The sequence below is a fragment of the Nycticebus coucang genome, chromosome 1 (genome assembly GCF_027406575.1).
Source record: "Nycticebus coucang isolate mNycCou1 chromosome 1, mNycCou1.pri, whole genome shotgun sequence".
NCBI classification, from domain to species: domain Eukaryota; kingdom Metazoa; phylum Chordata; class Mammalia; order Primates; family Lorisidae; genus Nycticebus; species Nycticebus coucang.
In genome coordinates, this window is record NC_069780.1 from 15,084,385 (window position 1) to 15,111,819 (window position 27,435).

The window sequence follows — 27,435 nt, forward strand, 5'->3', positions numbered from 1 at the left end:
TTTCTCTCCCTGTCTCCTCTACCTTCTCTCCCTCCCTTGCCCCTCCCAGACTCTCCACAAGTCTCCATTTCTCTCCAGACTCATTTTTTCCCCTCCTCTGCTCTCCTCACCCAGCTGTGCCCTTTAGGACTATGCTCGCTTTCTCATCTTCATGACAACATGTCTTCAACATTCCCCCCCACTCACCAAGTCTATGTTTACTGCCATTCCTTTCTTTAGAGAGGAGAACCCCTGCTGCTGCCCTAGCACGGCTCCGGCTCCGTAAGCCTGCGCACTGTGTAGACTTGTCTCCTTTGAACCCCTGCCGCTGCCCTAGCACGGCGCCGGCTGCGTAAGCCTGCGTACTGTGTAGACTTGTCTCGTTTGAACCCCTGCCTCTGCCCTAGCACAGCGCCGGCTGCGTAAGCCTGCGTACTGTGTAGACTTGCCTCGTTTGAACCCCTGCCTCTGCCCTAGCACAGCGCCGGCTGCGTAAGCCTGCGTACTGTGTAGACTTGCCTCGTTTGAACCCCTGCCTCTGCCCTAGCACAGCGCCGGCTCCGTAAGCCTGCGTACTGTGTAGACTTGCCTCGTTTGAACCCCTGCCGCTGCCCTAGCACAGCGCCGGCTCCGTAAGCCTGCGTACTGTGTAGACTTGCCTCGTTTGAACCCCTGCCGCTGCCCTAGCACAGAGCCGGCTCCGTAAGCCTGCGTACTGTGTAGACTTGCCTGGTTTGAACCCCTGCCTCTGCCCTAGCACAGCGCCGGCTCCGTAAGCCTGCGTACTGTGTAGACTTGTCTCGTTTGAACCCCTGCCGCTGCCCTAGCACAGCGCCGGCTCCGGCTCCGTAAGCCTGCGCACTGTGTAGACTTGTCTCCTTTGAACCCCTGCCGCTGCCTTAGCACAGCGCCGGCTCCGTAAGCCTGCGTACTGTGTAGACTTGCCTCGTTTGAACCCCTGCCTCTGCCCTAGCACAGCGCCGGCTCCGTAAGCCTGCGTACTGTGTAGACTTGTCTCGTTTGAACCCCTGCCTCTGCCCTAGCACAGCGCCGGCTCCGTAAGCCTGCGTACTGTGTAGACTTGTCTCGTTTGAACCCCTGCCTCTGCCTTAGCACAGCGCCGGCTCCGTAAGCCTGCGTACTGTGTAGACTTGCCTCGTTTGAACCCCTGCCTCTGCCCTAGCACAGCGCCGGCTCCGTAAGCCTGCGTACTGTGTAGACTTGTCTAGTTTGAACCCCTGCCGCTGCCCTAGCACAGCGCCGGCTCCGTAAGCCTGCGTACTGTGTAGACTTGCCTCATTTGAACCCCTGCCGCTGCCCTAGCACAGCGCCGGCTCCGTAAGCCTGCGTACTGTGTAGACTTGTCTCGTTTGAACCCCTGCCTCTGCCTTAGCACAGCGCCGGCTGCGTAAGCCTGCGTACTGTGTAGACTTGCCTCGTTTGAACCCCTGCCTCTGCCCTAGCACAGCGCCGGCTCCGTAAGCCTGCGTACTGTGTAGACTTGCCTCGTTTGAACCCCTGCCGCTGCCCTAGCACAGCGCTGGCTCCGTAAGCCTGTGTACTGTGTAGACTTGCCTTGTTGCCCACCCCAGTACTAATCTGTTTCTTACAGTGTGATACTTCACGGAAGACAGTCTAGCAGCCACCCACAAAATACACAGAATCCTTTTTGAAGATGAAAAATGCTTCAGGATAAATATTGGCAATCCCAGTAATTTAAAAGGATATAGACTTAAGCTATTTTATAAAACATTTAAAAATAACTACAGAAGTTGTATTTACCACAGCTGAGGCAGACAAAAAGAATTCTGATTTTTGAAAGTATCTGTCTTATGAGGATCTTTGTGTAACTGGAATGTAATAAAACTAAAACATTATGTGTTTGGGGGTAATTAGATGTTCCTCTAATCATCTGGGAAAGACTTTGAACTGTGCTGTTGACACGTTGTGTTGGAGTTGGGCACTGGCTTAGTTTTCAGGGGCTGCCGGGACAAGGTTCCACAAACTGGATGATTTAGAACAATAGAAATTCCCTGTCTCAGAGTTTGGGAGGTGAGAAGCCCCAAATGCAGGTGCTGGCAGCATTCAGGCGCCCGCTGCAGCCTGCGGGCCCCGTCTTTCCCTCCTGACTCTGCGGCTTTGCTGGCCACCCTCGGCATCCTTGGTTTCTACGCGTTGAACTCTTCCCTGCGCCTTCCTCGTCACAGCACTGTTCCCGTGTGTTCCTCTGTCTCCACGCGGCTTCCTGCCTCTGAGGACCTCGCTCATGCTGGATTAGAAGCCGACCTGCTCCTTATGGCCTCATCTTAACTAATTACGTCTACAACAAGCTTATTTCCAAATAGGGTGATGTTCTGAGGTAGCAGGTTAGAACTTCACTCTATCTTATTTGAGAGCGCCCAGTTCAACCCATTGTAGGCAATGTGAGTTCAAGTCTCATTTCCCCCTCCAAGTAACTGTGTGACCTTCAGCAAATTAATCTCACTAAGCTTCTCTTGTAACATGTAGATAATTACAGTTTCTGCCTTATAGTCCTGTGAGGATTAAATGACATAATGCTTGGCAAAATGCCTGGCACATAGTAAGTACAAGTAGATAATAGCCATTTATTTAGTTCTTATTTAGATTGTTATTTTTATTGCTGCTATAGTTGGAGACGCCCAAGCTCAGTACCTGGCCTGCTATCGTTGCTCATTAAATGTTAAATTTTAGTCACTCAGGGCCATTCTAAAATTTATGGACCACAGATCAGTGTTTTTCAACTTTCTTCCAAAAATAATTTAATTCACGATCTTTACAATTTTTCACAGCACACCTAAGATCTTCTCATGACACGCCAGTGGGCCATGGCTCATTGGTTGAAAATCACTGTCATAGGTCTTGAGAAAGCTGTTAGGGAGCACTCAGCTATGGGTGAGGTGACTGTGTTTTATAAAGGCTTACCAGCTGTAGTCTAAGGAATATTTAATTTTCCAGGCCTTTGGATCTAGAGCACTTAGAGGAATGGATGGTGACTAATGAATGTGATTAAAGTTGGGGGCCCAAGTCGTTTTCCCATAACTCTGTCACAAAAAGTTTCTTTTTCTCTTTTAAAGCTAATTTAATTTATATTTAACAAATACAAAACTAAGACTATTTGATATCGAATGATATGCCATTCTATGATCCATAAGAAATGGGGGCAGAGAAAACTTGAATTGTTTCCATTGTTACAAAGAAACTCCAGTGAATTAGAGGCTAATTAGGCTCAGTCCTTCCTCCCCTCTGTTGTTCACACTTCAACAGAGACCCCCAAAAGGATGTGAATGCCTTCATTCTCCTGATAAGATATGTGGCCCATTTTGACAGATGTGCTTGGCCATGGGGGGCCTGTCCAGACCCTTAGACGCAAGGCCATTTGTCTCTGCTTGGTGGATCTCAGGTGTTCTCTCTGGCTAAACACCAGAAGGAGAGAAAGGAAAGTTACTGGACCTTCACTCATCCAGGGGAACACCTCAAATTCCACAGAGAATTTGCCATCTAGTTCCAAAGGAAAATTAGGGAAGTAGTTTATTTGGAGCTGTCACTTCAGCTCTGCTGCCAACCCTTCAGCAGACACCCAGAATGAGGATGAAACAGAACCCAGAGTGTCCGAGCTCCACATCTGGCCCTGGAGGACGTGCGAATCTTCTCATTTGCTGCCATGTTCAGCCACGTGGAGATTCTTACATCAGTGTCTTTTCTGATCCCTGGGGCACTAGTACTCCCTTTCTTGTCTGATAACCATCATTGTTATCCCACTTATAAAAACAATGGGAAGTCATAGGCACACCACAATTAGGGAGAAGGAATTTTTTTGTGTGTAATTTTCAGGGCTCTTGAGAACAGCTGCCTAAACATTCCTCATTTAGTCTCGGTGCCCGTAGCATAGTGGTTACGGTGCCGGCCACATGCATTGAGGCAAATGGGTTTGAACCCAGCCTGGGCCTGCTAAACAACAATGACAACTGCAACAAAAAAATAGCTGGCATTGTGGGGGCGCCTGTAGTCCCAGCTACTTGGGAGGCTGAGGCAAGAGAATCAATCGCTTAAGCCCAAGAGTTGGAGGTTGCTGTGAGCTGTGATGCCACAGCACTCTACCGAGGGTGACATAGTGAGACTCTGTCTCAAAAAATGCATAAATAAATAAAAAATAAAATACAATAAACATTCCTTATTTAGAATTAGTGCCTTTTTCTTTTATAAACTCCCTTGTATTTTTAGGGGGGAGTGGACACTAGACTGTACATATATATCTGGTCTCTTAGTCAAGGTTCCTTGACTACTAAAGATAAAAATCAAATTTGAAGTAGTCATAATACAAATAGAAATTTATCAGCACATAGCAAACAATGGGAAGGATTGGCTGGTGGGTGATTTTATGGAGGACTAGAACTGGGAACTGATCGTTATCAACCTTCTCTCCATTCATTTTCTTTTCTTGAATGGTAGCTTCTTTCCCTAAGACTACATTCTCCACTAGCAAGGAACCTTTCTGTAGGAAGAGCTTTAAATTCCTGTAGCCTAATCAGCAGAAAGTACAAGTTCCCTGCTCTTAGCACAAGTCTGATCAAGTCCATCATTGGGGCCTGCTAAGCTCAGCTCAGTAGAACTCTTACATTTTAGCCAGTGGGTGTGACTGTGTCATTAAGCTCTACCTAGCAAAGGAGACTTGCCCAAAACAGTGATATTTGGAGTATTAAATTAATTAAATTAATTAAATTAAATAAATATAATATAAAATGTATTAAATTTATTTAATAATATAATATTTATTAAAATTTATTAAAAATTAAATTAAATTAATTAAATGAAATAAATTAATTAAATTAAATTAATAATTGCCAATGTGTCAGATATTGTGCCTTGAGAATTTTCCACAAGTGTTTTCCCTTGTGCTGGAGTCTCTTCTCCACTCTTTTCAGATGCCCTGACTCTGGTTTGCCTGCAGTTTTGGTAGTTGTCCTGACGGGTTTGATCTAAGTCATAGTTGCAACCATCTCCCCTTGCTCTGCTTGAGATCTGCACAGCAGGGGTCTGAGCATGTGTAGGTCACCGGTACCCGCAGTTTGTTCTCTTGTGAAAGATCTGCATTCCTATTTTCTGTCCCTGCAAATTATCTTTCTGCCAATTGCGTTGAAAGCCTTTGTGGAATGACCCACTTAAATGTAATTTCTGGAACTTTCAGTCTCTGAGGAAGCAAATTCCTCCCTTTCAGCATAATTCTGTACACATATAACTTGCCTTTTGTCATGTTGGTTCCTTATCACATTGTTCACCTATTCTATTGTTAGTAAATAATGTACAGCAGGTCCTAGAATAACTTTGTTTCATTCGACATTGTATTTTTAGGCTGATGGGAAAATAAAATTCTCCACCAGGCCACTGTCTGTGTGGAGTTTGCATTTTTCCCCGTGTGTGCATGGTTTTCCCGGGTGTGATTTCCTCCCACATCCTAAAGATGCACAAGTTGGGTGAACGGGCATGTCTGAATTGACTGTGAGAGTGTGTGTGTTTGTGTGTGTGTGTGTTACTGTGCCTTTGGTGGAGTGGCGTCTGTTAGGACTGGTTCCTGCCTTGCATCCTGAGTGCTGGCGTGGGCTCTGGCCACCTGTGACCCTGACCCGGAATAATTGTGTAAGTAACTCTCTTGCTTGTTTTTTGTTTTGTTTTTTTTTTAACTTTTTTTTAAATGTATGTACAGCTTACATTTAATTGAATGCTTAGTGTTGAGAGGGAGGGGAGGGAGGGGAGGGAAGGGAGAGGATGGAGAGAGGGAGGGTAATTGGTGGGACCACACTTATGGTGCATCTTACAAGGGTACATGTGAAACTTACTAAATGTAGAATGTAAATGTCTCAACATAATAACTAAGAAAATGCCAGGAAGGCTATATTAACTAGTGTGATGAAAAATATGTCAAATGGTCTATAAAACCAGTGTATGGTGCCCCAGGATTGCATTAATGTACACAGCTATGATTTAATAATTAAAAAAAAATCCTGAAAAAAAAAGATTTAGTCTTTATTTAGAAGTTTAGTCATGTTTTTGTAACAAGAAATATGCCTTAGGAACTTAACTCCTGTGTAGATCAATTAGCCTGTGGTAAACTGATTTCGTTTTAAGTGATCTGCAAAACCTATTAACTATGTTAATTGGGGACTTACCATAGTTGTAGTTTTAAATTCTCTTATTTTGAGAGTTCTATCTCTTCTTATGTTTAAGGGCCAGGAAATTTTTATATCGCTTTTTTCTGGTAAACTTTATATTTTATCATTTTTCTATTATAATTTTAGTTTTATCATTCCTCAATTTATGAAATATTAAAATGTTAAAGTGTTAAAGATTGAGTCTTACGTTTGGATACACATTGCGGATATTTTCTCTGTTATTAGTGATTTGGCTTATTTTTCTTTTAATTCATTTAGCTGTGCAGAAGTACTCCCCCCTTATTTTTATGGTATGTAATTTGTCAATCTTTTCTTGGATCTGAATTGTAAACCGTAATTATAAGGGCTTTCCTGTGACTTAGTTTTCTTCTAGGACTTACATGATTTTATTTTATTTTTTAATTTAGATATATTTTTCATTTAGAGTTTATTCTCCTATATGGTGTAAGCTATGGATACACTTTTGTGTTTTTTTCCAACTGACTTTCCAGTTTCCCTAAATTGAGCTTTTTGAGTCTATCCTCTCTCTCCAGTGACGTGAGACTGCACTTTTCTCATGTAACAAGTTTCTGTGGGACTGGGTCCATTTCTGGATTTCCCCCTCTGTTTCTTGGTTGGTCTATACCTGTGTCAGCAGTTCACTGTTTTAACATAGAAGTTTAATAGGATATTAAACCTGTAGATATGGCAGCTTTAGCTCACCCCCACCCCCATAACTACACTGGTGTCAATGAAATAGTTTTCTTTGCCTAGTCTTTGTTTTGAGACAAGTAGGCTACTCTCTCCCTGAATTTTAACAACAAACAAATACATTATCATGTTATCTTTGCTTATGTTTTTCCAAATACTATTAATAAATAAATAAATAATACTACTACTAATAGGGGCGGCGCCTGTGGCTCAGTGAGTAGGGCGCCGGCCCCATATGCCGAGGGTGGCGGGTTCAAACCCAGCCCCCGCCAAACTGCAACAACAACAACAACAACAACAAAAAATAGCTGGGCGTTGTGGCGGGTGCCTGTAGTCCCAGCTACTCGGGAGGCTGAGTCAGGAGAATCGCGTAAGCCCAAGAGTTAGAGGTTGCTGTGAGCCGTGTGACGCCACGGCACTCTACCCAAGGGCGGTACAGTGAGACTCTGTCTCTACAAAAAGAAAAAAAAAATACTACTAATATGTATATGACTTCTGATGCTGATTACTGAATTGTTTTTGAAAATGGAACAACTGATATGATATCCATCACAAAATTTAAAAATTAAAAATTAAATTAAAAAATTATTACTTAATAGCCAAAACGCTGACCAATTTACATTTCTTCAGTTGCTAAAAAATTTCCTCGTTTGCTCCTTCACTGTAATTTCTTCTTTTGTGACTTGCTTTTTCATGGTGCCTTTTATTTTAGTGTTTCATTATTAATTTATATGAACTTGCATATAAAAATATTAATCATTGGGCGGCGCCTGTGGCTCAGTGAGTAGGGCGCCGGCCCCATATGCTGAGGGTGGCGGGTTCAAACCCAGCCCCGGCCAAACTGCAACCAAAAAATAGCCGGGCGTTGTGGCGGGCGCCTGTAGTCCCAGCTGCTCGGGAGGCTGAGGCAAGAGAATCGCGTAAGCCCAAGAGTTAGAGGTTGCTGTGAGCCGTGTGACACCACGGCACTCTACCCAAGGGCGGTACAGTGAGACTCTGTCTCTACAAAAAAAAAAAAAAAATATATATATATATATATAAATCATTTATCAGTCATGATTCTTGCAATGCTTCCCAGTTTATTAAATTTTTAATGTTATTTGTCTATTTTTGTCAGGCTAATATTTTTATCTTTGAGGTTGAAATACTGTGACTCCACTTTTCTTATTTCATTAGTCATTTCTAAATTTTTTTCTTATTCATAGGCTTGACCTATATTTACAATTTTATGAGAACACATAATATTTATTCAAAACATAAGAACAGTTCTAACTTGCCTTGTGCTCTTCTTCCCTGGTCTATTGTGAGTTTGAGGCGGCAAGTAAGAAGGCAGAGGTGATGTCATAGCACATTGACAGCTTGAAGTGACATTTCCTGAAAGGCCAAGAGACTTTCTAAAAATATCACACAGAAGTCCTCAAAATTATAGCAATCTAAGGCCATTAAATTTATCACAAACAGACTTCAAAGTGCCCTAAACTAATATCCATAAAGCAATTGAGGAGTTATTGTTAAAAGATTAAATGATATCAGTATGTCAAGGGGAAGAACCAAATAAATATATAAGGTGTTTTTAGAAACGTTTCCAACTAAAATAATTAATTATGAGAAAGAATTGGTTCATAGAGTCATTTAGTCCTTAGCTAACCCGTAAAATTGACTGTGACAAATGACTTGTTCCCAAGGATTTTTCTAGTTAGATGATGTTTTATAAACTGTATCCACTATTTGTTTTGTATGTCTTTTATAAAGACCTTGGGGATAATGAGTGTGCTTTGTTCCTTAATTTCCTTTTAGTGCCAGGTATTTCCGTGCTGAACGCCAGCCAGGTGCCATTGCTCTGTATCCTTACTTTTTACCTACTTATGACCCAACTTACCAAGGAAAGAAACAAAGGCTCAGGGAGGTTAAGCTGATTTGGAATGCAGCACTGTCTGGCTTTCCCCACGTAGCTCATCCCCTTCTCACGACACCTGACTCTAACAGCATGCCTATGCTCACTTTGTCATTTGACAAGCAAGTGAGCAAAGAAATAATCTTTTTATTAATTATTATTTTGGGGCTTGGGATTGAGTGAGATAGTTTATAATTTTTTAAAGCGATAAGTTTTATACGCATAAATGAGAGCTCGAGTAAATTATAAAGTCCGTTATTGAAATTGCTTTTCTCAGTTCTTCCGAGTCGGCCCGGAGACCTTAGAAAGCTGCAGCTGGACTTTTGTGGATCAGAGGGGGTTTGTTTCCGGAGGAATATGCTTTGTGTCAGCTGCCTGTGGGGTTCAGCCACTATGCCGTGTATTAGTTGGTTTTTCTTCTCATCCTCACTCAGTTCTTCGCGGGGCCTGGCCACCACTTCGTCTTACTGATTGCAAAAGAGAAATGGAAGAGAAAGCTCTCTGCCCACCTGAGAGCCTCCCCTGTATGTGGCTGGTTTTCTTATGTTCTCTGGCATCATTTGCCACATTACATCTTGCAAAAATATTTCTGTATAGATGATGGGTTGCACTGGCCAACTTTGAAATTCTTCTATTCATGTGATTATGCACCCCCCACCCCCCATCTTTTCAATCTTTGGTGAGGATTTAAAAACATACCCAATACAGTGAAACTGTTGGCTGCCTTTCCTTTATCCTCGCTGAGTTGTTGCTTCACAAGCATCCCTGGCCTCACTCTCACCACACACAAGATGCGGAAGGCGAATAGAGTATGAAAAGAGGCTTTAATTTCCACACTAGATGTAGGAAAGCATGTGAGATTTATTCAGTTTGGTGATGCAAAAGGCGAAAAGGTCATCAGGGACTTCTGAAATGGCCCATGAATCCAGGTCCTCAGGAGGTGGAGGAGGGCTGCAAGTCGGTCACAAGGAGACACCAATGGACTTCTTACTTTACAGTTGCATTTTCTCAGGGAACACAGCAGTTACCCAAATTGAACCTCTCTTTTGATTTCATTCAATGTTGGAGAGTCCTTAATGAAGAGGTTGGGCATAGGATAGATACGCTCCCTGTAAGTACGCCAGTCTGTGGCGTGGCCCTCAGTGAGGCCTACGTAGCGCTAAGAGCTCAGCGGGTATCTAATCAATAATAAATGTTTGCAGCTGTGGGCAGTGAGGGGGGAAGGACATTTCCTGACTAGCTCTGTGCACTCCACCTTCTTACATGCGCCACGGGGAGCTCTTGTCTTCTACCTGTGATGTGCAGAACCTTTGTTCTGCTGCCATCTTTGCAGTGACCACTTCTATTGGTGTTGATCCAGAGCGTATTTAGTTGAATGTGTATAAATGCTTGGTGCAGGAAATCTTGAGAATGCAGAAGTGAGCTAGCATTGATTAAATTCTGATGGGTGAATATGTGGGAAAGGTAACTTTTTATGAAAAAGAATGATTTGACCAATGAAGACAGGGACGATGTGTAGTGTACTTAGGAAACATTGAGGTAGATGAGGATTGCAGAAATAAAAAATATGTTGGGGGAATGGGAAAGAGATTAGAAGAGGTGGTTAGGGCAGTAGAATCAGGAGCAACTAAATATTTGGGCAGGGTGATAATGTGACAGGAGCTTTTTTTCAACAAAGTAGGTCATGATGTCATAGTAAGGATTGGAGAGGGGAAGGGAAAGCCTCATTCAACAAGGAATGTGCAACATGCTTAGTTAAATGGTCTTTTCCCCAAGTCCTTTGATCATAGCCTCAATACATCGACTCTTGAAGTAACATGCTGTGTCACTGATCGGTAACAATGCTGTTATTCCATTTTCTAGGTGCACACTCTGCTCATTAATCCCCTGTCCCAATACTAATCTTTGAAGGCTTCTAATTCTTGTTGAGACAAGATATTGCAAGTTAGTGACTAAGAGAAGCTATCAAGTAAAGAGAGGGCAAGGTGCAGCCCAGATGATCTTAAGAACCACTTGAAGTGATTGTATGTATATATACACACATGTATATTTAACGATTTGATTAGCTTATATATTAGATTTTATCATTTACCCCATCCCTTGACTCCTTCACCCAGACATTGCTACATCTATCTACTTTCCACACTCTAGTTCATCCCATCTTCCTACCCTCCTTCTCAAGGCCACACAGGCAACCCTCCCTCTGGAAACCTTGCAACAACCGCTCACAATTGTCATCACATGTCACCCCCACATGTGCTCTTCTATGTGATATTTTCATCCTTTGAGTCACTTCTCTCCTTTTAGTATCTCTGTGGATCTTAATGTATCACCTATTTAGTTAATTAAAACTACCTTGATATTAATTTTAATTAGTTTTCATCTGTTTAAAATTCTGTGAGGGGGATAGTACACATTTTTCCTGAGTTTCACAGTCTCAAAGAAAACTTCATAGTAACTGCCTCACTAGAGATATTTCTAGCTATCGAAGAGGTGGATATGATTATCATTTATTATTGACAGTGAAGATCATGAACCAAAGATAATGACAAGCTGTTATGTTAGCGAGAAGCAGTTTATGTCAGAATGTCAGTGGAGGCCAGGTGCAGTGGCTCATGCCTATAATCCTAGTATTTTGGGAGGCCAGGATGGGAGAATCACTTGAGGCCAGGAGTATAAGACCAGCGTGGGCAACATAGCAAGACCCCTGTGTCTATAAAAAATAAAGAAATTAGCCAGGTGTGGTATTGTAACCCAGGCAAAAGAGCAAAAAAATAAAAAAGAATGTCAGTGGAAAAGCTGGAGCTATCAAGTTGGTCTCATTTTTTAAATCATTGAAATGTTTGATACTTATCTTGTTGAATTTCTGAGATGTTTAAAACAACCAGGAAATAGTATGTATCTCAATGTGTATCAGTGTTGGCTTTCAATTCAATTTTTGTTTGGATTCTGGAAAAATAAGCTTTTTATGAACTCTTCTGGAAAATAGAATAAAGTAAGAGCATCATATTTACTAGTATCTAGGGGCTAAACCTGGAAAAGAAAACAAAGGTGCTTAATTGAACTTTGGTTTGTTCAAGGCCATTGTAAAGATCCTTTAAATGAACGCATTAATGAGACAACCCCCCAACAAATTTGGCCCAGTCCATCTGCACATCCAGGGGCTTTTGGTTTTGATTTTTGACTCAGTTGATGAAACTTAAATTAGCAGATACCGAACTTGCTACAGGCAATGATTATCATACACTCTCCGTACAAAGAGGGTGCCCCCCTCAAATGTCTACCCCTTTGAAGCGATGTCGTCTATGTGTGACTTTGTGAAGTTGAAGTGAAGGTGCCCTTGTTGGTCACGTGTACCCAGACAGGCTGTGCACATCCATGTCACCTATCTTAGGTGTACACTCTTTTGGGAATGACCTATTTTACTTTCAACAAGATCTCTTAACATGGGCACACATGTTTTGGCAGCCCCGGCATCAGACAGCGAGAAGTGCTGGTGCTGGTCGCAGTTGTAGTCATGCTGGGAGTGGTGACTGTGGTGACCATGGCCACAGGCAATGTGTTCTTACTGCTTATTCTGCTCTTTCCCCCTCCGCTATTTGGTCAGATACTCTTGTGGGTATTTAACAAACCTTATCTATAAATGCTGCCACAGCAACGTAACTAGGCTATTGGTGCTATCCAAGCATTTTTAAAAGTGGAAGCTGACAGAGAGCTTAAGTGACATACTCGATGCCTCGCAGTTCATGGCTGGCTCTGTGCTTGCTGCCGCCGGAGCTCGTCTCTGTTTGTCCACGTCATATAAAGTCAGTGAGCTGTACAATAACATGGCATTTCTCTCCCCGTGAGGCCGGCTTAGAGGGGGTGGGACCCTCGTCTTCACTCGCCTTGTCCTGCCGTTGCCCTTGCTTGTTCTAGCAATCGGCTGTTTCATATCCGTTCTGTCTGCTATGTGTGTGTAAATAGCTCCTCGGCACGTGACCACGTGCCAGATAAGCTGGTCATTTGGCCCTTGGGCGGCTGGTACACTCCCTGGTGGCTCTGCCAGTCTTTGACATGGTCGGCTGCTATCCGATGCATTCAGACAATGTCAGCTATTCACTACGGAGGACAGAGGCCTGTACAGAAATGGAGAGCACATTCTTTTCTCAGATAGTAAGGAAGGCCTCTGCTATTTAAAGATGCTTACTCCACGTCTAGCACTTCCCCTTGTGTCATCTAATACCATCCGAGTACCGAGGTGAAAATAATAGATTGTCACTGGAAGTTTCTTTGAGAACTGAATTACATGAGTACTGAAAATGACTCCCAGATTTCCCATTTTAAAATGTTGACTCGCAGTTACGGCTTGCAGCCACGTGTGCCCCAGAGCGCCACCTCAGTGCTGTCCACTGATGAGTCTCAAAGAACATAAATCAATTTTAAATATGACTTAATCAAAGCATGATTAGGGTAGCCACTCTGGAGGGGAGAAACATAAGCACTCATTAAACAAATATAAATATTTGTTATTTGTGCCGTTGACAGCCTCTTTTGCACCAATGAGACCTTTCCTATAAGTCAATGAGACCTGTACACTTCAGTTCCTCCTTTCCTTAACTTGTGATGAGTATGTGGCTCAGACTGCCCAGTGGAGTCACACATTCCTCTGTAACTCTGATGACATAATGGGCTGGGGCTTGAGCTCATGTTTGTGGTGCTTCCCTTATTGTGACTTAATATAGTACTAAACTGAAGACTGAAAATAAGGACTAGGATCTCCAAAGTCCTATTATCCTGTCCGCTATCTCACTTCAGATTTGGAAATTATGCCAGGACTGTCGATGCCACTGATGTGCTTTACCTTTTAAAGTGGGGACCTTTTCATACCAAAATTAGCTTATTGTTTGTTATCTGTCTGGTCTATGAGATTGTCTTCTCTTTATCTTTCAGGATCCAAAAGTGGCTTTAAAAAAACAAACAAAATAAAAACATCTCAGAAATACCTTTTTACCTTGAGGGTAAATTGAGAAAAATATCATAATTACCAAAGTTTTACACTTAGCCAAAGATAATTGCATCATTTGGGACAAACTGAAGACATAAAATTGAAAATGTTATTTTAGTGGTTTTTAGTGTGTTGAAAGGAGTGTGTTAAATTTCTGAGTAGAATCCTAGCCTATAATATGTAAATATAGTTAGCAACAGGGTCATTTAGCTTACAAATAAATAAATGCCTTAGTGATGAGTTGGCAGAAAGAAAGTTTATTTTTCTCTCTTGTGAAGGAAAGTTTCTTGGTAAGAAAATAAGACAAAATAGGAGGAAGGGCTTTTTCCAGCTGGACCAAGAGGTGGCTGCGAACGTTGAGGGGCACTGGTTGTGGGATTTGTGGCTTTGATGAGATTGGAATCATGGCAGGTCCAGAAAGTGATGCCCAATTCTAGTTCACTGGTATTAAAAAGTATTTCAACACTTACGGTCTCACAGATGAATTGTGTTGCTTTGATAATCTTATACTTCAAGTTAAGATCTAAAAAAGCTTCAGCTGTGAAAGCAACATAGCTGGATTCTAAACTGTGCTTCTTCTGTTAGGTTCCCATGCCTGGAGAAGCTAATGTCACCTCCGCATGTGATACTCAATTTGTATAATAAGTTATGAACCTGGAAAAAAAAAAGAAGAGAAGACAAAATGTTTTAAAACATAGATTCTGTTGACTTCTTTACAACAGAATAAGAATATTGTAGGAAACAGGCTTATCAATTATTTCTTGCTGACTCTAAACCTGCACTGTGATGGGATTGGTCCTTCTATGAGTGGGGCCATTCCCATATAGTGGTACTGGTGGACAACCCAGTTCTGTGTCCATGGATTACATTTGCAGATCATTTGCAGATCTAGCCAGTCATCTGGAAATGTGGTGTTTCATCAGTTATTGCTCATAAGCTAATTTGATGACAGCAGTGTTCTTTCCGTGTAGCAGAGTTTTACAACGTATGGTTCACCTATGTCACAATTACCTGGAAAATTTTGCTATAGAATTCTGACCCCCTCCCCCCCTTTCTGGACCATTGAATTATAATGTTGGCTAAGTTTTTGTCAAATTCCTCACATGCTCTTAACATTCAATACTATTGAATATAGCCATGTTCTTGGCATAACTATTATTCTTTAATAATTACTTGCAATAATAATTAGCAATAACATTGCTTCTACTATTAGCCTTCAGTAAGTAAATATTGAGTATATACTGTATATGATTTTTTTTTTTTTTGCTATTTAATGGATAGGAAATTAGTTAAATAAACCTTCTATCACGGACCTGTATGGTTAATAATAGATATCACGTATTAAACATCTGAAAATGTAATGCTGACCTCTTAAATGAGGGCCTTTCAAAATCTCTACTTCTGACAACAGCCTTTGAATGTACGTGATACCATTTCCATTTCTGTTTACACATGGATGACAGGTTAGAGAGGATAAGTCTCTTGGACAAGGCCACACTTACAGTAAGAGATGGAGTTAGGATTTAATTCTAAATATGATGTAGTCCAAAGCCTATACTGGAATCACTATGAGTAACTATTAGTTAATTTAAAAATTCATAGAAGTTCACAGGCTCACTGGGCATGCCCAGAGCACGGGCTAGGTTTCACCTCCCCTGGCTCTGTCCACCAGATGCCCCTGTGGAGTGAGCTCCCTGAATTACTACAGATGGTGGTCTAGATGGTACTTTCAATGGGCAAATCGTAAGGCTCTGTAATATAGACCAACTATCTTATAGACATATAAAACATGTTGGGCAGCAGGTTAAAACCCAGTAAATGTGTCGGAGATGAAGTGAAGGAAGCTAGGAGATACTTCATGGATTGCCTGCCTCTATCAATTTATTTTGCTTACCTTGGGGTTCTTTTAAGGTGGTTTTACACTCCTATTTTGTGCTGAAGCAACCCTGTAGGATTTCTTAGCCTTTTAGCTAGAGCCCGGCATAGTGTGATACAGTTTCATCTGTAGCTAAATTATATCCACTCTTTTATTAACATCAATACTGTTTAATGCCTCTTTGATGCCAGACTGCAAAGCTGCTTATACAATATTCACAACCTAATTGGACTTTTTCAGTATAGCCATATTTTTATCAATAGTTTCACATATTCCATGTCCCTGTATTATGAGCATTTTCTTTTTACCTAGCTCACGTTTGGGTTCCTCTTATACATTTATATCCTTTCCACATTTCATCTACATCACCTTTGTTTGACTCAAGCTTTCTGTGTTCTTTACTCTCTCCACGAGGACTTATCTCAGAAAATGAGGAGTTTTAGCCATTTCATTAAAGAAAAAGGCAGCTTATACAACTCTGCTTAACTTTTTTTAGAGTTTTTCTTTCTTTTTTAAATTTCAGATTAATATGAGGGTACAAATGATTAGGTTACGTTGTTTGCATTTCTTAGGGTCAAGTTCAAGTTGTAGTTGAGCCCTTCATCTTACCTACTTTTTTTTTTTTTAATTGGCATGTAAGGTCGTCATTTCTCACATAAAACCCTAGGCTAAATCTTTAGAACTTACTGCTTTGGAGTCAACAAAATTCCATAAAGAAGCCATGGTAATTACGGAGTACTTAACTGTGTGTCACCTAGTGCCCTTAGTTCTTTCCATGGTTTTAGCTCGTGAAACTCAAATCAGTCTTCTTTGTTCCAGAGGAACAGATGGTGCATCTTGGCGTCCTCATTACAGACCTGTCGCCATTCCTAGAAAAGAGCATCTCGGTTAACATTTTATTGTTAGCCCATCAGCCCATCAGCTACGAAATGAGCCACAACTTAAGAGTCCTTGGAGAGAGCTGGTGGATGTGCCCCACACTGGTGTTTTCTAAGGTCACCCATTTATTTTGTGCTTGTCCTTTATGTTAGAAAAAAATCAGTTTTTTTGCATGAAAAAACCTGCTCACCCCAAGGGCCTGTTCTTAGAGGTATATGTTCCTAATCCTTTTGTTTCATTTCCCTCCCTTGAAGTAGAGATTATAGATCTAATGAATTCGGGAGTTTGTTCAGATACCTGTCTTGGTGAACACTAACTTGACTGGGCAGAGCATGAAATAAGTTTTTACACCTCAATATAGCTTACTTCAAATCAGATTTTGAGATAAAAAATAGTCGCCTGGGGAAACCTTAATAATTTTAGGTGTTATACACTGAAGGTGTGTTATAGGGCCTATCTTGGAGCCTTTATTAAGACTACAGGGGTTCTGCCTATATTCAGAGAGAAGGACAGTTTAGCAAGATCATTTTCCCTATTTATATAATGACAAATAGTTGTCATTATTATTGAACTCATTTTTATTGCATCTCTTTCTTGGAAATGGGATTCTCTTGGAGATTGCTTTAAATAGCCACCGAAATTCTGAAAGCAAATACCACTTCAAACACCTGAGTGTCAGTAATCAATTTATGAGTCTCTTATTCTGAATATGTACATGCGGAGAAAATCCTATCATCTCTAAAGATAAACAATGTTCAGCTTTTTAATATTAAATATATACCAAGGAAATAGTCCCATTACGTTGTGTCAGTATTTTACTTTTAGGAGTATTATACATGATCTGTACATTTGTTATGTAACTTATTTCTTACACGTTCAAACAATAATTTTTTTCTTGCATCTTAATTAAAGTTCACTCACTTCTTTGTCTATTATGAACCAGCAATATTCTGTACACTTGATTCTCTCAAAGGACACAGGATAAATCAATGAAATGTTTATAGGTACTCTGAACTCCAGGGAAAGGTCTGATACAAATATCAAGTTACATTATTGCAGGAAAAGCTGAAGCAGGAATCATTCAGAGGACAATGCTGCATTTTCTGAGGCAGTATCTTATTCATAATACACCATAATTTAGAATAAAAACTAAGTTTTCATTTCTTACATTCTGTATAGCTGAATATTCTCCCTACTTCTTTGTAAGCTTAATCATGATTTTTATTTGATTATCAAACCTATTTTGGACATTAAATATGTGTCAGTCACATAATCAGAGTTGAAAATATTATCATCAATGGAATATTTTCTGTTTTGGAAGATAAGGCACCCATGTTAATAATTAGAAAGCAAAATTGAAAGTTTTGAGTCCTAAGAGTTCCATAAAAGAGTTACAGAAATTTGGGTACAGTCAGATCACTTCCAACTACTTCTTAATGTTTCTCCATTGCCAGGCTCATCCACTTAGAAATCTTTATTTTGGGTATGTAAAGTTTTTTTTGTTTTTTTTTGCAGTTTTTGGCCGGGGCTGGGTTTGAACCCACCACCTCTGGCATATGGGGCCAGCGCCCTACTCATTTGAGCCACAGGCACTGCCCTTGGGTATGGAAAGTTTTACTTGAGAATGTTGAGCCATATCCCTCCCTCTGTTATACCTTAATTCTCTTCCATTTGTCCAAGAGAGGTCAACTGAATACTTACTTTCCTTTCTGCACTCGTTCCTATCCTATTTCCCAGACATCACTTTGAACATAGAAATAATCTCTCTCAAACTCTCCAAGTATTTTTTCCCTTCCACATTTTAAATGACTTCTGAAATTTTGCCTCATTTTGCACATTGTGCAATTTTGCACATAATCTTCTGGTTTGATCAAAGAAATAGATACAAATTTTTCTGCTACTCAGTAATGACAACAAACATTCAATTTCTTCCCAGGATTTCTAGAGACATATATTCGGTAAATTTGTTTAGTACCTTTTGTGTGCCAGGAATGTAAGTGCATCTGGAATCCATTTCTCCGAAACTGTTACTGGAGACAGGCATATAAACGATGGATTATAATGAGACATGGTCAGGGTTAGGGTACTGGTGTTATGTTTGAGGTGCGTTGTAAAGACAGGGAATAGTGCACTTTGCTCTGAGAGGGCTGAAGAGTCGGGCTATACAGGAAAGCAGGAGAAAGTCATAAGGGAAGTGATCAGTCCATACATACGAAGATGTGGAAGCAGGGAAAAAAGATACAGAGTTGGGTCAGATGTGGTAGAGCCTGTGTTCCACATCACAATTCCACAGCACAGCAACAGGCTTAAATAACAGAATGCACGTGAAGTGCTTACTGTAAGGCTTTATACACAGAAGGTATGAAAAGGAAAAAAGGCTAGCTGTTCTTACTATAAAGACAATATTTCTTGCTTTTAATTGTAATAACCCAGTGAGAAATCAGAAGCTGTTAGAAATTTTAAGAAGAGAAATTAATGACTAGATAGGTACAGAAAAATGATTCTGGAATCAGTGTAGAATATGGATTGGAGGAAGAAAATGGGGTGGGGGAGAAGATCAGTTGGAAATTGTAACCCTAATTTAGAGAAGATGTAATTAGGTTCTGATGGCAGAGTGTGAGAATTAACTTTTCTGTTATCTCAGTTTCCTCATCTGTAAATATTGGGCTGATAGTGGAATCTAATTAATTGGATTGTCATGAAGATTGAGTCAATATTTTCAAACCTCTTATAACAGATCTGTGCACTAGTAAGCACTATGTGTTTGTTAAATAACATTCAAACCGATGACTAGTGCTTGTCTTTCTTTTGCATATTCACGAGTCCTAGATTGTTGTAATTAAGCATGAGCTGTGTCTATGTCACATCTTCTGCACAGGGAGTAACAAAGAGCTATTCATTCTGGTTGATTATAACTATGATAGTATTTGCTTGCTGCTTGGCTTTTCAGGCCTATCAAAGGTAGAGGCAAATCTCAGTCTTGGAGTCAAATACGTGACACACCTCGGCTACTCTTCAGCTAAGTATGTCAGAGGGGCAAAGTCCATCTTGTGCATAGAATGTAGTAGTCATTGTGGTACATCTGAGGTGCAGATATTTTAAAGGTATGTGCATGTGTGATACAAAATGATTTTATTGTCACCAAGAATTCTATTGGAACTCAGATTTGCTCCCAGAAAGAGACTCTGAGCTTTTGACAAGGACGTTGTGATAATTTTGTGGCATGCTGGTCCTAAGTCTGATTTCATCAAGCACTTGTTTCTTTATAATGATTTTTTCACTTCATTTGGATTATGAAAAGACTTGCCTAGTTGGGTTGAATACTGTGGTTTTAAGTGTAAGATTGTTGCTGATTGAGGATAAAATGTGGGTGAAAACTATCAGAGAACCTAATGAAGTACAGTTGGCCTGAAATTCTGTGGGTCAGTCTTGCTTCAACTTTCCGTCACCATTTAGACAGTCTGAACTAGGCTTTCTCAGCATCAGCATTATTGATGTTTTGGGTCCAGTAATCCTTTGTTGTGGGAGGCAGACCTGTGCCTTGCAGGATGTTCAGCAGGGTCCCTGCCATCTTCACGAGATGCCAGGAGCAGCCCCCCCAGTGGGACAGCTAGAAATAGCTCCATTTATTGCAAATATATCCTAGTGGGTAAGAGGTGGAGCAAAATAACTCTTCATTGAGACCTACTATCATAACGATTAACAGACTCTAAAAAGATAATTTTCCTGAATTGTGCATCCAAAATACAGGGTGTCCATAAAGTTCGTGTGCAATTTGAAAATAGTTGGTCAATTTAAAATGTATACATTTGCTTATGGTTCATCTTGCCAATGTCACTTTTTTGCTAACCTTCTTTAGGCAATAACCTTACCTATGAGGATAGAATGCTGAAAGTATTTTCTTCCAAATCATTTTACTGGCTTATAATACTTTAGGTATCCCATTTGAATAATTTCTGCCAGAGCAACTAATGAACCACCTACTTGACTGGGAGGCTAATTTATTTATTTCTGATAGAACCATGTGAATACTGTGCTATTTTCAAAAATAAACCTCTTTTTGTTTTATATTATTTCTTTTGAAAGTTTGCTAAGTCCATTCCCACTGTCAGGTCCTAGGGTGACATCCAGCTGTTATTTATTGACTGTATGGATATGTGATGAGGTGGATCTTACCCTCAATGAATCTACAGGGAAAGAATTACCTTTCAATGTCTTTATGAAAGGAATTTGATTTAAATTAAAAAAATAGTGAAATGTCATGTATTCCTCCAAACCTGATGAACAAATGAACATTTCTAAGATATTTTTCATTATTACTGGAAAAAAAATTAGAGGTCTAATGGATCTAAAAATATGAACAGAGCTTTAGATGCAAAGCCTGCAAAATTCACAAATGTATACTTCATTTTCCAAACAGCTGAGAATTGTGATAAGCTTCCTCATCCTCACAATGAGCGTACGACCTTATTATCAGACCTTTTCCTATGTGGATATTTGATCTTGACTGTTTCATGGTGATATTTCCCTATTATAACAGTATTTTCTTCACCCCTTTCATTAGTTCAAAGTACTCACTGCTTAAGAAGTCTCCAAGGGCACAATGCATAATTTCTGTCTATTACCTTTTTTTTTACTAAGTCATATACACACAGATCATGAACACATTTATGCATATGTGGGGTACAATGTGTTGATTTTTTTATCCAATCTGACATCAAACCAATCAACATAGCTTTTGCCTCATTTACTTGATTATTGTGTTAAGACATTTATGTTCTACACTTGACAGATTTGACTTGTACCCTTGCAATATGCTCCGTAGGTGTGGTACCGCCTTTTACCCTCTCTCTGTCAAACCTCTGCCCTCCCCTCCCTTCCCACTCCATTTCTCTCCTTCATCCTGGGCTATAGTTGTGCTCTATCTTTCATAACAAAGTTATATACATTTTTAATACCTTCATTTTGCAGGACGGAGGTTCTGGAATGCATTTCTGCACTATGATTTTCCAGTAAGCACCCAACTAACACTGTATTGGGAAAATATAATCCTCACGTATTTCACACTGGCTTTGCTGATTGAACCATACATTATAATCTCTGTCCCCAAACAGATGGTGAGCTCTCCATAACTGGAACTTATGTCTCACATTTTTTAATACTCCCTAGTGCAAGAGTAGAGCCATGAATCACTCAGAAAATATAGATTTTTCTCTCTGAATAATATTATTTTATACGTTTAATTATGCAGAGATTCCTGGAAACACATTCTAAAAACTGAGACCGAGCATAGCTCCTTAACAGATGTTGTCCAAAGAAATAGCTAATGAGCAAATGAATGTTAGGCTTTGGGTTTTTTATTTGCATAATGTGCAGGAATTATTTTCCATAATCAAGGTAATGTGGGGTTTGAAGAATTGCTCTTATGCAGTTTGGTATTCATTAATTTTCTAGAAACACAAATAACGTGGCCAGATGGTTTATACTCCTTCCTGTGTAACATTCTGACTCCATTCACTGGTGATGTATGTCTGAAGCGTATCTGTGGGACCCTGTGTGCCCGTTCTTTGAGCAGGGCCCACGAGTCCAACAGTTGGCCTGCCCTAAAGGGTCAAGCACATAGAACCAAGAGAGGAAGATGAAAGGAGAACTTCAACAAAAGAATTGCATGCAAATGATGAGGAAGACGTCATTGATGCCGAGATACGTCGATGGTGTTTTGTCACTGCCTTGTCCTCGGCACTGAGAACAGTGTCTGGAACACAGGAAACCTCACTGGATGTTTGTTAGGTCACTGAGGAGATGGACAACATAGAAGAACTGGAGTTTTCTAGGCGTAGGACTGACGGGTTGAGTGTATTGCAGGGATGAAAAGTATGTTCATACTCACAAGTGGCCTGCAGAGGATGACCTTAATTTCCAGTTTCTCCACACCATTCTGATTTTAGAATGATCACTGTAGGAAAACATAGGTATTTCAGTACTTAACGTGTTATTTCTGGCCTTGCAACATATTTATGTTTTATTAAATTCTTAATACTGGTTATTTCAATGCTTAATACTGGCATTTCAATGATCTTTGGTTTAAATATAAAAATAAACTAGGCTAAGTACATCACCTTGTACTTTATTAAAATAACCGTATTCATGTTTTATTTTTGCTATCACATCATCTTATAAAATGTTTTTGTTTCCTCCCTTTAACAAATGAGGAGTCAGAAGCTACCGGGTGTAATTATACGAAGTCACTTACACAAGGTTAAGAGGTACCTGTCTGAGGACTTCTGCACGCTTCTTATTTCAAAGTGCGTTCACTTCCCATGGCTATCTCAGTGATCAATTCCCATGGCTCTTTTTGTATTTATTGCCCATTAACTGTAGAGTTCTAGGCCTTGTAGGGAATATCAAGCTATACTGCCTACGCATAAAATTGAAGGTCAGATAAAACTTATGAATAATAAATAGTGCCAAGAACAAATAGAAAACAAAGCACAAATGTTAATCAACTTACAGCAGCAACTCAGTCATGCGCAGTAATCAGGGAGATAATACATTTCTAAAACTATAGAAATAGGTGACAGGACATTTCATTGGTTCCTATTTTGTCTCGTTGTCACTGATAGTGTTTTACTTAGAGTCCTGGCAGGAAAATGGAATCACTCCAGATGGCTCAACTGAAGAGATTTAAGGAATGAATTTTTATCAGGACAGGGTAAAGTGGGGAATGATCCTACAGGCATGAGGGATTTTGATGGCAAATGGAAAATAATTAACACAGATACACATACTGAGGATTGTATGATTAATTTCTGAAGATTATCTGTGTTTATGATTATGTCTCTGTCTAGACTCTGTATAATTCTCTTCAAATAAAGAATGCCTGGAACAATTGGAGAGTAAACTAGATATTATAAGGCAATCATTCTTTATAATTTGACCCTGCAGAATTTAGTCTCTCCATGTAAGACTATGTAATATTTAATACCATCTAAAATATGTTTTGTGATCTTTAAAAGAAGAAACCGCAAATACCGTGTATTGTACAGTGAACAATAGAGCATCACTTAGCATCTGACCATAGTTATTTCTTAGCTTCTTAGTTTTCACAAGCATCCTGCCATTTCATGATCTTGCTGTGTGAAAACAAACTCTGTGCTACGCCTCTTCTAGTCCTGTCCCTGCCAGGAAGCCTTTCCAGATCCTCGGTGTACAGTGCTATTTTTTTATTGTCCACTGCTTTTTTCAGTGATGGAAAGCTTCGGAGCTGCTGAGTTCATTCTATTCACTGCTCAGTGGCCGCTCTCAACAGGCAAAGCCAATTCTGTCAGCAAACTGTGCTGACTTGGGAGAGGAAACCTCCCTGCTGAAGACCGTAACACCTGGAACAAAGTCACCCTCAAGGACGACATGACTGTGTGTTTCACTTTGAGCATATGAGAGATTATGAGAGCCTAGAATGTTTGATTTTATATAAAATATATAGTAGGAATGTTTAGTGGAGAGTTTAAAAGCACAAGCATCTGACTTGCTCATTATGTAAATGTGCAGGTTTACAGTGTTAATCCTACAGTGAAATGTTTCCTATGAATCAAAAAACCTCCATATAAACTCTAGAACACTATCTTGGAAGATGGGACATTTCCCTACCTTTTTGTTGATGTTGTTAATTCTGTTGATAAAGAAATTTCCTAGTTTTCAAGCCAAGTAAGTATATGCTGGTGAAACATGTCCAATATCTTTCCAACATTTTTCTTTTAATTATTTTTACTTGTGAGCTTAAATGTAAACTATTCTTTCGGTAAATTTGTATTTTCTTAATAGTCTATTTTATTTGACATGTATTCACCAACATTTGTATGAAAATGTTCTCTAAAATGAAGTCGCTTGTGTTCCACACCTTTGGCAATATAGTTTTTAGTGGTTAATTAACTTTATAGTCTAAAGCATTTAGCATGAGTAATAAGTATCTTCTCTTATAACTGGTAGTTTTAGATTCTAGAGTATTGTTTATATAATTTGAAATATATCTCTCAGCTGTCGACTACAAAAAAAGTCAAGAGCAGATTTCATGTTGTAATGGATATAATTATGTGACTATATATTATTGTAAATATGAAATTAGTATCCATTACATTCAAATGCAGTAAGTCACTGCTAACCATACTAAAATACATAAAATAAGCACTAATCTAAAACGCTTAGAAGGATTAAAAACAATAACTAACTTATGTTGTTTTTTTTTTCCCCAAGGAAATAGAGTATTTATAGGAACATTATAACTGTAGTGAAAATGTTTTTTTCTCAGCTCAGCATTAGGTTTGGCTGAACCTCTGTGTGAGAACCCAGTGGTTAAGGAATGAGAAATTCGCAAGTCTTGGATGAGGTAATGACTGAGTGGAATGATCTGATGTGGGTGGAACTAGTCTAGGGAAGTTTGTGAAGAATGTACATTATAGCAGAGGAGATACCTAAATTTATATCTATATTTACATCTGCCCTATATCCATACTGACTTCATTTTATATCTATAGCTATATATCTGTAACTATATACCTGTATCTATATTATCAGATATAAAAATGAAAAGCATTACCGTAAGCAAAAGTAAATTTGGAGGACTTGTGAAAGGCCCAGAATTCTTGAGTACCTTGATCCACCTGTTTTATGTAAAGCTCATGAAATGCACAAGGTTGGTTTTACTAACTGAGGGATTGGAAATGACCTTCTTAGGACTGAAGAACTAGCAGGTGGCTGGACTGAGATTCTCCCACAGATCTGCTTGCTGGACCACCAGGGTTGGGTCTCTCACCACTTCCTCTAGCAGAGGAGATGTGCCTGGTAGTGACCAAAGAAGTATTGTGGTCACAGGTCTGCCTGGTCACAGTGGAGGCTGTTGGTCTGTTGGTTGTAAGGGGGATGGTACTTGGTGAATTAATAGGAATGGAAATGTTGGTATTGGTTAAAAGAAAGAGGATAAGAAAAATGAAGGAAAAGTCTTAGAACCCAGGATCAGTGAGTGAATTGGAGTATGGCAGTTAGCCCCAATATTGTCCCAGTTCTTACCTGTGCATAAGATTATTTGCATAGAGCCTCTAGTTGTCTATTTGAGGCAGATGTTGCCTCAGCAGGACCATCCTTCAGACTCCTCTCACTGGCAGTGACTCCAGTCACTGGCAGCGGCCTCAGGGCAGCAGGTAAAAGTGACCAAACAAGGGAACACTACGTGCTTGTTATCCCCAAATTCGAAACACACCTAGCTAAGATCTGCTGGGCTTCTGTTGATCATATTTCTAAGTCACAGAAAACAGCCTTCCTAAATCTGTGTATTCAGTTGAATGTCCCTCAATACAGGGAGTTAAAGGATCTGAAACACACATAGTAGAACTCAAACTTCAAATATATAATTTCCATGTGAATTGCAAAATATAATTATAAAATCTTCAAGTTTAGACACTGATAGATGGCTGTTTAGAGACACAGAGATGTATTATTTTCCTTTTTTAGTAGCATTTAATAGCTGGTAAATATCTGTTTTTTTTTGTTGTTAAAAAGAAGAAAGCGAAAAAAAAAAAAAGCTGAGGTAGAAATGTTCATTGTCTCTACAATTATTCCACCATTGCAAGCCAGACACAAAGTAGTCTATTTATATATTAAGAGAACACATTCAATTTAATAAATATAACATTACTAATTAAATGTAGTGATCAGATATAGATGGTAAATATTTACTAATGTAAAAGCTGTCAATTACCATGTTATTGGCAACACACAAATTGAATGGAAGTTAGGAAGTGCTCGAGGGAGATTTAGAGACAGAAGTGAGTCCCCAGGTCACCTCTTTTGTCAATCCTAGTGATGGTTGAAACAAAGGAATCTATAAAAAACTCAGAAACAGGGATTTGATTTCATTGTGGCGAATAATTAGTTCCAAGCAAGATCACATCGCTCTTCCTGCCTCCATCCAAGTCTTCACAACCTCCTCTCTCCCTTCTTCTCCCCCCAGAGACTGAGCTGGAGTTTACACAAAGCATCTCCAGTTGGGTCTGTGTATTTTCACACATTATGTATGTGTATGTATGTATGTGACTGTGTTTCTCTCTCTCTCACTTACACACTTTCAGGCATACATATAACCTGTAAGCTGTGGCATTACTTTCTTCACACTGATTTTCTTGGAATCTTGCTAGACTATACTCACTTGCCCACATTCTTTTATTTCTTTTTTCATTTCTCGTTTAGTTTAGTTGCTGTCATTCTCAAAATCTCTTGGAACATCAAAAGCAGGAGGGCTCTACTTTAGTTGCCCCATTTGCTGGCCATCTGTGTCTCCTATGTCGATTGTGATGGGTATGCTGTGACTTGGGTTTACCTCTCTTCATTCCACAAATTTGACAGTGTTTACTGACGGCCTTTTATGTGGCAGGTGCTGCTTCAGTTGAAGTGATATAACGCTTACTCCAGTACAAAGGAGGATGTGGTGATACTCAGAGAGTTTAGGATCTACTCCATTATTAGTAGAAAGACCACACCGATGAATACAAAACCATATTCGTGGCAGTTGCTCTAGAATAAAGAAATATGGTGTCATGAATACAAACCTCAGGGGGCCAGCAGCTGCTTTGCCCTGCCTGGGAGCATAGTTGCTGTTTCCTGATGACCCAAGTGCCCAGACAGAAATCTTAGCTCTAGATGGGCAGGATTTCAATATTTCCATCCCTAGTAGAAGCATGAGGATTAGGCTATACAAACATACCAAGTATAGATGGTGTATGTTGTCTGTGGATTCTTTTTCTTTTTTCTTCCTCTAATTAGAAGAATCTTCTATCTAATTAGAAGTAATTAGATATCACTGAAAGTATATTGCAATTGTGATTAAAATATACTATTTTTATTCTCTTTACCAGTTATCCTGAATAGTTGCTTATATTTTACTTTCAAGTCT

At 39.8% G+C, this 27,435-nt stretch overlaps 1 protein-coding gene and 1 pseudogene across 3 annotated transcripts in view; both read left to right on the top strand.

The window, feature by feature from the left end:
* The window catches only part of ARHGAP24 (Rho GTPase activating protein 24), a 668,175-nt gene that overhangs the window by 202,557 nt on the left and 438,183 nt on the right, over positions 1–27,435 (top strand). The window lies entirely within an intron of this gene.
* LOC128592519 (ATP synthase membrane subunit K, mitochondrial-like) lies at positions 14,143–14,371 on the top strand (annotated as a pseudogene).